A 5,953-nucleotide genomic window follows, 5' to 3' on the forward strand; every position below is an offset into this window, starting at 1 on the left:
AGGTGGACCAACTCTGCATCCTTAACAAGACCCGAACTTCGCAAGCGCCTCCTGCCCCGATCCAGTGATGCGGAAACCTTGAGAAGATAGGGAGCTTCTCCACGCTCAGCGCTTTGCTCCCTAAACGCTTACAGCTGCAGCCACTCCCTGGGTCTCCCGCAAATCCCGCCATTCAATCTCTCCCCAAAATTCTCCCCAGCTGCGCACGCCCTTCCTCGCAGAGTGTGGATGCACATCTGGCCTTTCCCTGAAGGAAAGGAGGAAGTACACCGCTACCCTTTTGGGGACCAATTTCTTTCAGCCTGGGTCTCCCGGAAGTGTGGGCTCCAGAGCTGCAGAACCCCATCCGAGGGAGCTCATTCGGCTGAGGAACCCAGAATGGGAGCCCATTCGCCCACCCAGCCCCCAGTTTCCCTTCACACAGCATAGACCTCCTGAGGGCTCTCCCAGGCCAGCAGAGGCATCCTGTCACCCACCCCCCTCCCCCAGGGAGCATCAGGACCAGAGCCCTGCTTCCAGTCCCCAGTCCCTATCTGAAAGATCAGTCCTGCGGTGCTTGCTCCATTTCTGATTTTCCAAGTGGCAATCGAGTCACCTCTTATTAAACCTCTTCCCCTCAACCCTTGTGTTTGCCACTGCACAGTATGCATGCCACAGTGTTTGTGGAATGGAGAGCAGTCCTCCTCTTGGTCTCCATTCCGTGAGTCACCCTCCCCTTAAGTCGCCATCCTCTGTCCCTCCTTTGCTGCCGGTGAGAATTCTAGGTAACTTCCACCTGCTGACCCTGACTACCTCAAACAAACGCCAAAGGGTCGCTAGTACACACACTCCAGTCTTACTGCGTGAGGAAAACCCACCATCTTGTTCCCCTGCCCTATATGCATGGTAGGCCAGGTCAGGCTCCATCGGAATCAGCTTGGAGTGGCAGAGAAAATGCCATTTACCTCTGTCCAGTACCACAGTGAGCCCAATGGCCTTCAGGCCCCAGCTCTGGAGGCTCCAGTTGGGCAGAGGATTGGGACCTGTGAGGTCAGCAGAGCTACTGGGATTCCAGGCACAGGCTGCATGGCTCTGGCCAGGGTGGGGAGAAGGTGCAGGGCTGCACTGGAGTGAGGGACAGCCTGGCAAAGACCTGGAAAGGAGGAGGCCTGGGACGGGGATCAAGGGAAGGGAGGACATCCGTCAGGCCCAGGCCTGGATGGACCCCTCAAGGCACAGGACACTTTGACTCGTGCGCTTTCTGTGCTGGGAGCTCTGGATTTCTAGCTCAGGCAGGTGTGCCCTGAGTCCAGGCTCCGTAAGCCCCATCCCCCCATGCCATCTCAAGAGACCACTGCATGGGCAGCCACAAGGCTTGGTAAAGGGTTCCTGCTGTGATCCTAGCATGGTGGGACTGGGTGAAGAAGGGGTGCATTCCCATGGAGAATCCAGGAAGGCAATGCTGAAAAAGCCAGGAACTTTAGGCCAAAGTCAGGTATTTTGTTTTTCTTCTTTGAGATGATCCATCCACAGGTAGGTCCCGAATTGATCTAAGACTGGTGGCCAAAATTGTCTTCCGTAAGACTGTGTAGGTTAGGGTTCCAAACCCCAGAGGTCTCCCTTCTGGAGGTGGTGCCAGCCATTTTCCTCCTCTACAATCTGGGGAATTATCCCTCGCATTTTTATTTGTCTTCATGAGCACCTTAAAAGGGTGGTGTGGGGGGGGGGGTAACATATGACTGCATTGTTCCAGGGTTAAGTGCAGGTGGGAAATGCCAGATTCTGAACGTAGACCCTCCCTTAAAGGGAAGGCAGGAGGAAAAAACACAGCCTTCTCACCTCAGGGCAGAGGGGCAGCCCAGGCCTGAGTCTGTAAAGGAGCGAGGGGGGAGTTGACAAGCCCTCCCATCCCCTCCTTTCTCCCTTCCCCACAGCAGAGGCTCAAGCCCTACTGGTTGTACTGGGAGTTAGGAGCCCCACATTTTAGCCCCGGCTCTACCACTGACTAGCTGTGTAACCTCAGACAAGTTGCTTCTTCTCTCTGGGCTTCATTTCCCCAGCTCGTGAAATGGAGGTTAAAACATAAGCATTTCCAAAAAAAAAAAAAAAAAACCATAAGCATTTCCAGTATTCAGTCCAACGTGTGTCCTGGCAGTGCTGGGAATCTAGTAATAAAAACCACCCCTTGGTCAGCACTGCCAAGTGCCAGGCACCATGCTAGGTACTTTACATTCAACTCCCAAACAGACTCTCTAAGGTGGGTATTATTGACCCACTTTACACAGAGGAAAACTGAGGTTCCAAGAGCTTCATTAAGTTCCCCAGAGTCCCGTAACAGCTGGCGGGTTCCAAAGCTTTTTCCACCCTGACCCATGTTCTGCCCTGGGCAGGCCCCAGTTCCTTGCCCTGGGCTCCAGAGTTCTGGAACCAAGTCCAAGGAAACCATTTTAGCCAGTAGAATCCTGTCAAAAGTAGTACCTGCCTGGCCTTGGTTCTGGGGAAGCTGGGAGAGTTTTAAGAGCATGATGGGACACTGTGTGGAGCTCCTTGGGTAGAAGAAATTCTTATTTAGCACAATTTGGGCTACTAGGAAAGTAAAGTCATTGTGCTGGGGATAGACGTGGAGGGGCTTGCATTTCAGCTGGAAAGACAGGCAAACCACCAAGGCAGTGGCACAGGGAAGGGTTAGGATGTCGGGAAAGAGGGTGCGGCCAGGCCAGGTATAGTGGAGCGGGGGGGGGGGGGGGGGGGGGGTCTTTTTGAGATGACCCTTCCTTCCCTTTGCAGCACACATTTCTCCTCTGAAACAGACACCCTGCTCCCACTCTCCTCTCCCTGATGTGACATCTTGTCTGTCTCTCCTACCCGGGCAATAGGAGGATCAGAGAACAGTCCCCAGCCTTCTTGCTTGGGCTCTCTAGTACCCAGCCTGGGACCTGCCCAGACAGAGTAGGGGCTCAGCAAACACTTGGGGAATTACTGGATCGAAGGAAGCCCCCCCCCATGTCCCCCTGCCTTCTTCCCCCTAAGGAAGAGATGTGTTTGGAGTAGGGGCCCAGCAGGATATGCACATTCCTGGCAAAAAGGGACCTACCTGCCAGCAGTCAGAAAGGAAGTTTCTAGCCAAAGGCAGAGGAAAGGGGGTGAGGGTATCAGTGTCTAGGTGTGAGAAGGGTACCTACACAGAAAGGGACAGGGGCAGGTCCTCTTGCAAGTTGGGTCCAACCTGCCCTACCCCTGGCATTCCCCAGCATCGGTGTCAGGCCTTTCTCTCCCCAGGGCTCAGGGGTTCCCCAACTCCATAACTCCTGGGAAACCTGCCCAGGACTGGGAGAAGGATAGAAAACCCCACCCAGACACTCAACGTAGCTTAGTGCCAAGAGAAAAGGTTCCCATGGTCTTCCCCAACTCAGTGCTAAGGCTGGGACCAGAGTAAGATGGTGGGCCGAGGGTCTGGGAGAAGAGATTCCCATCTTGCTGGGGTCCTGGGTATGTTTGGGGGACCGGGCCCCCACAGCACCACCTCCTTCCCATGCTACCTTGCCCAGCTGACAAGAGTCGGAGCAATACCAAATAGGGAGTCCCCCCCACACCCCCAGGCACATCCCTGCTTTTGAGAGGCTCAGATCTAAAGAAGCCAGAAAAAGCAAGCCGTCCAGGTGCCTACAGCAGTCCTGAGGCCCTCTCTCCAGCCTGCCAGGTGACAAAGAATCCCAGAACCCAGGCAAGACAAAGTTTCTCAAGTTTAAAACAAAACAAAACAAAACAAGCCTGCAGACTTCCCGTTCCCCAAAGCAATTTTCTGCAGGTTTGTGTAGGGACTGTCTAGGGCAGGGGCTGTCTGAAGCAAGGGTCTCTCTTTCGGGCAGCTGAGACACGGCCATCCCTGCCCTTCCGGCCCCTGTGACCACCCGCTGGCTCACCAGGAGAGTCAGGGGCTTGAAATGCCCAGAGCCGGAAGCGTTCAGTCCCGGTTCTCTGCTGAAAGTGAGAGTCTGGGTTCAAATTCTCGGTGTTCCAGTCTGGGTTACCCACTGCGCTCTCCGGTGGGGCAGGTTAGACCCTCCCTCGGCTACAGACAGTACAGACGGTCCCGCTGCTCCTTATTTCTGCGTGGGAGATGGCGGCACCCTGGCCAGTCTCCGGCTCCAACCCCTGCTGCCCTTCAAGCTTCACTCCCGGGGCCCTCAATCCCAGACCCAACACAGTTAGTTCGCCCTGGGACAATCCAGGCGGTGCTTGAAAATGGGGCATGAAGATGCCGAAGTTCAAGTAAAAACCCGCATTGGCCAAAATGTTCCTGGGCTTTCTCAGGAACCGCAGGGATGACAGCTTCAGACTCGGGTTTGCTCTTTCATTCCCCCAACGGAACCCCTGCTCCAGGCTCTGCGGCCAATCTGCAGGGAGACCCGGTGCTGGGGTGCGAGACACACGGCGATCTCCAGACGCCTTCAAGCCCAGGCGCCGAGGGAGCGAGGCAATCCGTCCGGCGGGGGTTTGGCAAGAGCAGCCGGAGTGCAAAGGGATGAGCCTGGCGCTCTATAGGCTCAGGGTCTCCGCGTTCCCATATCATCTTCCCCCAACCTAGAGGGTCCGGGAGGGATGCGGCCGTGTTCACGAGGTCGCCCCAGTTGTAGGAAGGCATCCACAGCCGTTAGGGCCTCTGTCTCAGAATCCGCGTCCCGCGAAATCACACGGTCCTTTGCCGGGGAGGCCGGGACCCCGGGTCGCTCAGGGCGCCCCGCATTCTAGCGCCACAGGCTTTGCCCGGGCTCAGCCCCAAGTTAGTTTGGCGTTGACGCGGAGCGCGAGGCCGGAGCGCCGCCGGGGTGACTGCCGGTCAGAGAGGCGTCCGTGGGGGGGGCTGTTCGGAGGAGACACTGGGGTCGGCAATCTGAGGGAGGGTCCTGCTTGGTCACTCGGGAACCCTCTTCCCTGGGGGCCTCGGAACCCTGCTGCCGCCCTCCCCTTCCCCCCAACAGGGTGAGGCGGGTGGGAGTGGGGGTGGCTCGTCCTAAACGGGGTGAATAAAGGTATCCGCCGGGTCCGTCCCCCGCCCTCCAGCACAGGCGCACAAAATCACAGGGGCCGTTTCCAGACGCTCTCAAGTCCCCAAGAAGTTTTCCACTCTATCTCCGAGCTGGCCGAGCCACGGGGGAACGGGGCTGACTGGCCCCGGAACCTCCAAGGTGCGACCTCAGCAAAACAAGTCCCCTTCTCACCCGAGGCGACGCGGCGGGTGAGACCGCGATCCCCCCCACCCCCCCATCTGCCTCCGGCGCGTCTCGGGGAATCCTGGACAGACTGGGGTTGGGTTGGGGGAGCTCGCGCCACCACTTCCCTCCCCAGCTCAGGAAAGTCCGGGCCGGGAATTACTCTTTGTTTGACTCGGGCGGGGGGCGGGGGGGGTCGCGCCCCCTTACACCCCACTCCCAGCGGCCAGGCCGGGAGGGGGCGGGGCCCAGATTCTGGGGGAAGGGCGGGCCTCAGTAGCCTTTCCAGCCCCCCCCAACGGCCGACCTCCGGCTGCCCCCACCTCCCGCCTCCCCGCCGCAGCCCCCACCTGTTCCAAAGGCGGCTCTGGGCCGCGGGGGCCCAGGCCGGGGGCGGGGTGTGGTGGCGGCGCGGGGTCAGGGCGCCGCAGCCGGCCCCGGCTGGAACAAAGTGCGCCGGCCTGGGCCCGGCTCCTCCCGGCGCCCGGCGCGTCTCCGGCGGGCAGTTTGCAAACACAAAGTGAGCCAGTGAGCGGGCGAGAGAGTGCGCGAGCTAGGGAGTTGGTCTGGTCGCCGGCCCAGCCCCCACCCGCGTCCCCAGGCTCGGCCCGCCACCTACCTGTCCGGCCCGGCCGCTCCGTGCGGGCTCCGGCCCGTCAGCCCGCGCGGGGCATGGGGCTCGCTCGGGTCGCAGCCCCGGCCCGCCGCCGCCCGCTGGGGCTGCCCCTCCGCGCCGCCCGGCGCCGCGCAGCTCCCGGGCG

Source organism: Neomonachus schauinslandi, chromosome 8 (genome assembly GCF_002201575.2).
Source record: "Neomonachus schauinslandi chromosome 8, ASM220157v2, whole genome shotgun sequence".
NCBI classification, from domain to species: Eukaryota; Metazoa; Chordata; class Mammalia; order Carnivora; family Phocidae; genus Neomonachus; species Neomonachus schauinslandi.